Raw genomic sequence first — 8,823 nt, 5'->3', positions numbered from 1 at the left:
TGGCTGCACGGACCACCGGGAACCTGGCCCCAGGCGCGGACGCCGCTCTTCCGCCTTCTCCGCGCTCCCGGGCAGCGAGGGGCGGGGCGCGCGGGGAGGAGCCAGAGCGGCCCGGCCCATGAGCGCCCCCTGGCGCCGGTCCTCCACGGAGCGAGCTACTGCGCAGGCGCGGGGTGCTCCCTGCTGTCAGCTCCAGGCACACAGGCTGACTGGGTGCGTGGGCTTCCCTGGGTGGGCTTCCCTCGCGCCCAGGTGTCCCATCGTGAGAATTCCTTACTCCACTATCCTGATTCATATTCTCATCCTTACATTCGCCCCCTCCCTCCCTCCGCCCCTCCCTCCATCTCTCTCCTCTCTCTTCTGTCTCTGTCTCTCTGTCTGTGTCTCTCTCCTCTCTCTGTGTGCAGTGTATTGAGGGGCAGGGTTTGCGGGTAAATTGCAGGCGATGACTCAGTCCTGGAGTAACTGATTTGGTGCACATCAGCAACACTAGTAATCCCAAACTGTATTTTCATAGTCCTCCTATTCAAGCAGGAGAAACCCCATCTGGGTAAGATCTCTTGATCTTGGGGAATTCTTTAATCACTCACAATCTCCACCCTCCTTTCCAGGGAAGTTTCCACCATAGGTAGAACCATCTATTAGTTCACATGGTGCTTTCCCTTCACCCAGGCCAAGGGAGTCAGCCCATACATGAAACATTTTACATTGCTGCCAAAGATACTAGCCTGTCCTCTGTCATTACCATGGGAAGGTTAATTTAAATTCCCTGTTTAACTGGACAGAAATGTCTACGAAATGTAGGGACACATCGCAAGAGGTGCACGAAAAGATTTGTACTCACATTTGCGAATTTGCTTATCTTCCACCCCGTAGAGTAGGTGTTACAGGGGAGTGGTCACATGTACATAGGTATCCTGATCCAGTTCTTTTTCCTTTCATAAGCTGTGTGAATTTAGATTAAGTTACTTAATCTGCGTCTCAGTGTTTTTATCTCATATAAATGTGGGAATAGTAATAAGGTTGTTGGATGGGGTACATTAATAAATATATAAATACACAATTTAAAATTGTCCAGGAAAAATAAAAGTATGCTCAAATATTAACAATAGCTGGTTTTGGCGGCCAATATTTACTAAAAATCCTTATCTTTTCAAGGCAAGAATCTGTCGTTAGTTCTCAGACTCAATTGGCTCCCTTTAAAAATGTATCTTGAAATATTTGAGATATAAAATTATAAAGAATTATACAGAAACATCCGTGTGTTTGTCACCCAGTTTAAAATATAAAACGGCCCGTAGAATTTCCAGCCCCAGTGTATCCCTCCTAAGTACCACCCTTTTACAAACAAATCTCTTAAAGGATCTCTTAAAGCAAGCATGATATGAAATTGAGAGATGGAAAAAAGGAAGAGGAAGAGAGAAAGACTTCCCACTGTTTATTAATGTAAGCTCTGGTATAAATTAAGTCCCCTTCCAGCTTCAGTTTCCAAAACCATAAAAAAGATAATGATGTCTGTCTAACAGGACTTTTGTTGGGATCAACTGATAAAAAAATCTATGTGGAAGAACTCAGTGCTAGATTTTCAAAAAAAAGATCGGATGTCTTGTGTGTATTTCTCTACCCTGTTAGCATAAGCATCCTTGAGGGAAGACCTTTTCCTACTTCTAGATCCTATTTCTTTTTCACTGCCTTCTGTGTAGTGCAGCGTCTTTGGGCTCACCCATGCCCCGGGCACACAGGAAACTTACAGTTCTCCTCTGCTTGCAGTCAGGCAGGGCATGTGACACATTCTGACTCATCATATGTAGGGGAAGAGATGTTATCATTTTTAGGACAAAGCATTTGATTTTCATCATAAGATGCTTCCCTGCATTCAACCAGGAAGACCATGGGGTGGCTATAAAAAGGAATGGTGAATTAGAGTTGCTGTGTAGATGAAAGTTGTCTTGAGGAGTAAACCCACCTGCCTTGGACTCAGTAGAAACAAATCCCTGTTGCTTTAAGCCATCCAGATATTGTGGGTATCTTTTCTGCAGCCCAGCCCAGCCTATCTTATACACAGTTCCTCCCTGAAGTCTTTTCTGATACCAGGCCTCAGAACACCAAAGTTGCACTTCTGGCTCTGAATAATTGGGACCTAGTCATGTGTCTTCATCTATAACACTGGAATAAAATCTACGTGGTTTTCTTTTCAGAGATGATGTGAATTCAGATGAGGTCATGTGTAAAGGTGGTTTGTAAACTACAAAGTCCTGTGCAGATGACTGGAACTGAATGTTCTCACTAGCAGAGTGATTTGGTAAGTACGGCAACCACAGTGTCTAGGTTTTCTCCTATCCATGTACTAACCAGGCCAGACCTTGCTTAGCTTCTGAGATCAGATGAGATCCGGCGTGTTCAGGGTAGAATGGCTGTAGACAATGTCTAGGTTTTCTGAAATACTGCTGATTTAAAATATTTTTTCAGTTTTTTTCAATTATACCTTTAAGCAAACCAAATATGCACAAAAATTAACAACAATTTTCTTATTAGATTGATATTTTTCACATTCCATTTGAAAAATGAAACAAGACATACTGGGGGGAGCATAGGGATGGGAAGGTAAGTGATTCTTCCCCAAACATTTGAAAATGAGGGGCGGGAATCTAGCTCAGTGGCACAGCACCTGCCTGGCAAGTTCCAGATCCGAAATTTGATTCTCAGTACTGAAAAAAAAAAAAAGAAAAAAAGAAAAGAAAGACAAAGAGATGGCCCTTTAAGAGTTAAATTATGGAATTAAGGCACAATTCATTTGTTCAAAATACATGTATTGAACAATTATTGTGTATATAGCAGCCAGCCTTGAAGGTGAAGTTTATATCTCTGTGTAATCCCCTTAATTAATAGGGCTGACTGATACAACCCAAAGGATATGGTGGAAATGAAAGAATGTGACTTTCTGGGTTAGTTTTACAGGACGTTATCTTGCTCTCTCTTGTTCTGAGGGAAGTCCCTGCCCTGTCCTGGAGTGCCCAAGCAGTAATCTGGGAAAGGCTCATGTAATGATGAAGGGAGCCCTCCTGATGACAGCCAGAGGATTGCTAAAGCCCTGTGCAGACACCATCAGGGAAATGGACCTCCTGGCCCCAGATGACTGCAGCCCCAGTCAGCGTCTGCACTGTGAACTCAGAGATCCGAAGCTGGATCCTGCAACTAAACTGCTTCTGAATTCCTGACTGAAAGAAGCTGTAGCATAATGTTTATTATCTTAAGCTTCTACATTTTGGGTAAGTTATTATTCAGAACCATAGCAAATGTAGCGTGTGGCCACCAAGAGATGCGGTGAAGAATATAAACCAGACTTGTCCTTCATGGAACTCGTATTTCGGTGGGGTTGCACAGACAGGCCACAGATATTTAAATAAACGATGAGGTAACTTCAAATAATGCTCAGTGGTATGGAAATGTCAGGGAAAATGAGAGATCCTATGAGAAAATATCTTTTACCCAGGGGAGTCAGAGACAGCTGCCTGGGAAGGAGAGATTTGAACTAAAAACATGAAAGATGGTGCTTCACATAAAGACCTTTAAGCAGAGCAGTCTAGGCAGAGGCAACAGTTACTGTGAAGGCTGAAAGCTGAAATGGATGAAATGATTTGTAACTCAGGCTCTGCATAGTCACTGTGGCTGGGAGTTGGAAATGAGTGGACCTTTGGACTTCCCACAGAGCACCTGCATCCAGCTAGTTTTGAGAAAGGAACGTTGTGCAGAGAGACTGTGTATTTGGAAGAAAAAAATACAATCTGGTCCATGCAATCCAGATAAAAACACTTTCTAGAATCTTTCCTATGCCAGGAGAACCCAAAATAGATGGGATAATTTTTGGTAAAATTAATGAACAAAAAAAGAACAAGTTAATCGAGAGAGGAATCAGATATGATAGAACCTAGAAAAAAAGGTCAAGGTAATGCATTGTGGCATTTCCCAAGTAATTCCATTTAGAGGATCTGTTCTGGTTCAAAATTCTCCCCTAGCTGTGTGTTTTTAAAAGCAGGCATTTTGGGGATGGCCCCATGTCATTACTCTTTGAGATGTAAAAGCAATGACCTATTGGGTGATTTCATGATTGCTAGCAATGGTTAAATGAAGCCAAATGAGCACACGGAAGAGTCCTACCCAATAATGGAGTTTGGCTTTGGAATACACTTCAAGTTTAATAACTTTGAGAACTGGCCCCACCCTTCCTGTCTCTTCTCTGCGTCTTTTTTTCTCCTCTCGAAAAATGAGGCCAGGTGCTCAGAGCAGAGGAGGGAGAAGACCGTGAGGGGGTGGGGGTCGCAGGTAGAGGATGGCTCCAGATAGTAATAACAGGCTTGGGGTAGTGCCTGTTGCCAAGTCAACTCTCCAGCCTAGAAGTAGACTCAGACACTAGAAGGCAAAAGTTTAGTTTTGGAATCACCACGAGTATGAACTTTTTTGTTACTGTAACTGAATACCTGAGGCTGGGTGCCTGTGAAGGAAAGATGTTTGCTTAGCTCACAACTCTGGAGGTTCAAAGCCTCACATCTGATCATAGTCTTCTTGCTGGGAGAGTTCAAGTTGGCACGTATCATAGTATCACATAGCAAAAGACAGGGAGTGTGTGTTTGGGTGTTCCGGTCTTGCTAGTTCTTATTATAAAGCCTTCAGGATTCAATCATAAGACTGCCACCCAAATGCACTTATCTAATCCTAATTACTTCCCAAAAGGCCCATCTCTAAATACCACCATAGAATTAGGTTCCTATCCCTTTAATACTTCACAATAAAGCTCAAAACTAGCATAGAATTCAAACATATTTAAACCATCAGAGCACTTTAGAACCTAGAGAAGTTCTCCAAATTGTCCATGGCAGTGAAATATCTTTGGTAAAACCTTCTATTAGTAAGGAGTGAAAGACCTTGTCTTCCCTCTTTGTTCTCTTCTTCAAATCCCAATCAAGAACTTAGGCTTTTTGTGGCTGTATTCATATAACCTACTTTTGGACAAAGAAGAAATCAATCTCACTCCTCCCTCTCCCTTTCTTTCTCCCTGTCTTACTCCCCACCATCCACTCTCCCATTTGGGGGAGAAGGGGAAGGTAGGCACATTGGGACCACTTTTTTTCCTAGTTTCATTACTGCTTATCGAACGATGTTGAGATAAGAAATTGACCTAATTAACTGCTTACCTTGAGGGAAAGAATGTAGCAGTTAGAGAATGTGAATATCTGATATACTTGTTATAGTTTTAATGTAAATGAATTGTTTTTGTCTGATTTGTATTTGTTTATTATGAGCTGGGTTAGCGCACAGTGTGTATAAAATAATAATTTTTTTGCAGTACTGGTGACTGAACCCAGAACATTCACACCAAGTGGCATCCCCATGTCCAGCTCTTTTTAAATTTTTATTTTGAGACAGTGTTTTGCGAAGTTGGTAAGTTGCCCAGGCTGGGCTTGAACCAAGCCACTCTGAGTGTTGAGGATAAAAACAATTTTTGAAATGACAGAGCTAAGGGTCAGATAATTGAGCAAGGTTAATAATACCTTATGAGTTGTACTTATACTTTCTATTCTGGATACTTTTTTAAAAACTACAACTAAGAAAAATCATCCAAAACTTAAAGTAAAAGAATGTCTAAGTGTTTCTTCACTGTCATGTTCAATATGCTCACCTAGTAATTATTTACTAGTCTGGGTTGGAGTATGTGCCTTTACATTTACATTTTTTTGGAGACTAGATATTGAAGCTGTAGAATAACTTATAGATTTCCATCCTGGAAGAAAATATAACCTCAGGGTTAATGTATTACAAGTATTAACTACTTTTGTGTCTATTTAGCAAGTAAATTTATTTCATCATTCCTTTGATTACTTGTGTAAAATCTCTATCTCTTAAATTTTCCTTTGAGGCAGTTTTATCATCTTATTGATTCTTTCATGCATTGATGAGACAAATAAAATCTTAGACATATGTTTATTCTGTATTTATATCAGTCTTATATTTAACTTTTTGAAAATTATACTGTACTGTCTTGGGGCATAAGACTGGGTCTAGCAGATCCATTCCTTACTTTTCTACTGTAAATTTGTACTTTAGCATTATAGTAGCTCACTATGTGTCTCTGTACCTTTCCCTGAGGAATATAGGAAGCAATCTATGGGTTTTACCGCTTAGTATGATAAACAGTGAGAAGTGTGCATGTGTGCAAAAGTGGCAAAACAGGATTTGACCTACCCTTATGCTCCGTCTAATTGGTTTTGAGTATGTTTACCTGAGTATCACAGGGGGTCCACTTGACCCACACTTCTCCAGGATTTGTTAAAAAAGTTTTATTTTTGTTTTTCTGGCAGAAGTAGCCCAATTCAGTACAATGGCTCATGAAAAACCAGGTTGCAAGTTTTGGAGGAGGTCAGAAGTGAATCAGTCATCAGAGTACTCATGCGTGGATGATGAAGATGATCCATTATGGTAAAATACACGTGTTCATAGCAAGAGAAAGGTGTGGTGTATGATGCTGCTTCTGCTGCTTCTGCTGCTGATGACTTTGACACTGGCCATGTGAGGCAAAGTTCCTGTGACAGTGAAATGGAGCAAGAATTGACTGATACAGACAGGGAATGCAGTTCTCCTTGACTCAGATGACAAAGAAAGCAGCAATGTGAGTACATATTTGACTAACCAAAATATTGCAAAACGGCCTTGCAACTCAATGAAATTCAATTATAACTAGGTCCTAAAATATAGTGAGGGTCTTAGCAAGGGTGAAATGTATTGGACAAAATGCCAGCACTGCCATTGAGTGTTGGAAATTGTAACAGACGAATGCTACAAGGTGCTGTGAAATACGCAAAGGCTGAAATGCAAATAAAATATTCTGTGTGCACTAATAGCCATATTAAAAATGTATTTATTATGACACCTCACTAGCTGAACTGAAAGCATTCATAGGGATGCTATTCTTAAGAATACATTTCTCATGGTGATTGAAAGAATGTAAAAGACTTATAGAAAAGTGATGGGTCAAAATATGGCATAAAGATTTATGTCTTTGTAGATGTGAAGACTTATTATGCTTTCATTGTAGACATTTGTCCTGGAACTCACCCCTGAAGTCCTTATGTGCATAGTAATAAACCAAATAATCTTGTGAACAGACGTTTTGCATCTGTCTCCCAAACCAATTGGAATGTGACATTAGGCGATTGGTTTACCAGTTTCCAGTTATTTTTACATTTACTAACAAACACAAGTTGACCAGAACAAGAGCAGTACATAGGAACAAAGTAGAAATTCCAAATGTTGCAATTTCAAAACAGAAATATACAGTACAATCTTTGGGTTTTAGAAAGATATAACATTGGCCTCCTATATGCAAGGAAAAGCAAACTGGTACTGCTAATGTCAATATTTCACCATGAGAAAAATATTAACAAGGAAACCTTGACAAAATGGAAGCTTGAGATGGAAACTTTCAACAATAAAACTAAAAGTGGAGTAGCTGTTGTTGAGGAGTTATGCAGCAACTATGATGTCATTCAAAGCACAACGCATTGGCCAATGGTTATATCTTACTCAATCATAAACATGGGTGGCATAAATAATTTAATAGTGTACAAAGAAAATAACAAGTGCAAAATATAACAGAGAAATTTTCTCAGAGGATTGGGACTGGAGCGCATAAGAGATCATTTACAACAGAGGAAAACCAAAATGTTTCTGCCCATGAAATTATGCAAAAAAATCATGGAACACACTGGTGTGCTGACAGGTGAACAGGCAGGTGCAGCATCACAAAGACCTACTATGCCAACAGGAAAACAAACTATGTCAACTGTACCCTACAAGAAAGTACAGGAAAAGCTGGGCATGGTGTCACATGGCTGTAATTCCAGCACTCAGGAGGCTGAGGCAGGAGGCTCTTTGCAAGTTTGAGGCCAGCCTGTCCTACAAAATGAACTCAAGTCCAGCCTGAACTGCATAGCGAGACTCTGTCTCAAAAAGATAAAAAAGTACAAGAAAACGAAACATAAGTGCTATCAGTGTAAATGATACTTGTGTATGGAACATGCAGTTGTCATGTGTGAAGACTCCCTTTGGTGTGACGGTTGAAGCAAAGCTTATTTCTGTGGTAGACTGTTGTTTGTGTTTGCGTTGCAGGTCACATAGGTTTTTATTTTTGATGTTATCTTTCAGGTTTTGTAAGCAAGTAAACAGCTGATAGGAAAATGTTGATGTCTACCCTAAGCACTCATTATATATTTAATGTTGTATTTTATCAGTATCTTATTTCCATGTCAAATGTATGTTGTACAATAGAGTAGGAACCTCCTGACAAAACAGGAAGTAAAGAGAGGTGACAAGACTGCCACATAGGAAAGGAAAGTAAGCATATCTGCTGTCAATGTAAGCGAGACATGTGCATGGAGCATACAGTTGTCATGTGTGAAGACAGCCTTGGGTGTGGCAGTTTCAACAAAACTTATTTTTGTGGTAGAGTTCTAATGGTATGTTCATTGTAGCTCATATAGGAATTTATTTCTGATGTTATCTTTTAGGTTTGTCAGGAAGTATACGGCTAATGTGAAAATGTTGATGTCTATTCTAAAAGTGCAATGCATATTAAGAAGTTAATTATGTTATTGATATTTTATGTTCCTGTTAACTACACACTGTATGATATAATAGGAACCTCCTGAGAAAACAGGAAGACCACTGAGATATCAAGAATGTCCTACAGCTGGGGATATAGCTCAGTGACACAGCGCCTGCCTGGCAAGCGTGAGGTAGTGAGTTCGATTCCTGGTACAAAAAAAAAAA

At 40.2% G+C, this 8,823-nt stretch overlaps 2 protein-coding genes across 2 annotated transcripts in view; one reads left to right on the top strand and one right to left on the bottom strand.

Annotated features, from left to right (window-relative positions):
• Traf6 (TNF receptor-associated factor 6, E3 ubiquitin protein ligase) overlaps positions 1–95 on the bottom strand; it is a gene marked incomplete in the record, with an annotated part of 24,590 nt that extends 24,495 nt beyond the window's left edge. Inside the window, 1 exon segment of the mRNA XM_005384105.2 lies at positions 1–95.
• Positions 1–8,823, top strand: part of Rag1 (recombination activating gene 1) — a 36,692-nt gene that overhangs the window by 2,710 nt on the left and 25,159 nt on the right. Inside the window, exons 2-4 of the mRNA XM_013514280.1 lie at positions 2,199–2,302; positions 2,951–3,269; positions 6,357–6,664. The gene's annotated coding sequence lies outside the window, so the exon portion shown is untranslated. The remainder of the gene's footprint in view (positions 1–2,198; positions 2,303–2,950; positions 3,270–6,356; positions 6,665–8,823) is intronic.

The sequence above is a fragment of the Chinchilla lanigera genome, unplaced genomic scaffold (assembly GCF_000276665.1).
Source record: "Chinchilla lanigera isolate Chin_1 unplaced genomic scaffold, ChiLan1.0 scaffold00021, whole genome shotgun sequence".
Taxonomy (NCBI): domain Eukaryota; kingdom Metazoa; phylum Chordata; class Mammalia; order Rodentia; family Chinchillidae; genus Chinchilla; species Chinchilla lanigera.
This window is presented reverse-complemented; position numbering and strand designations above follow the sequence as displayed.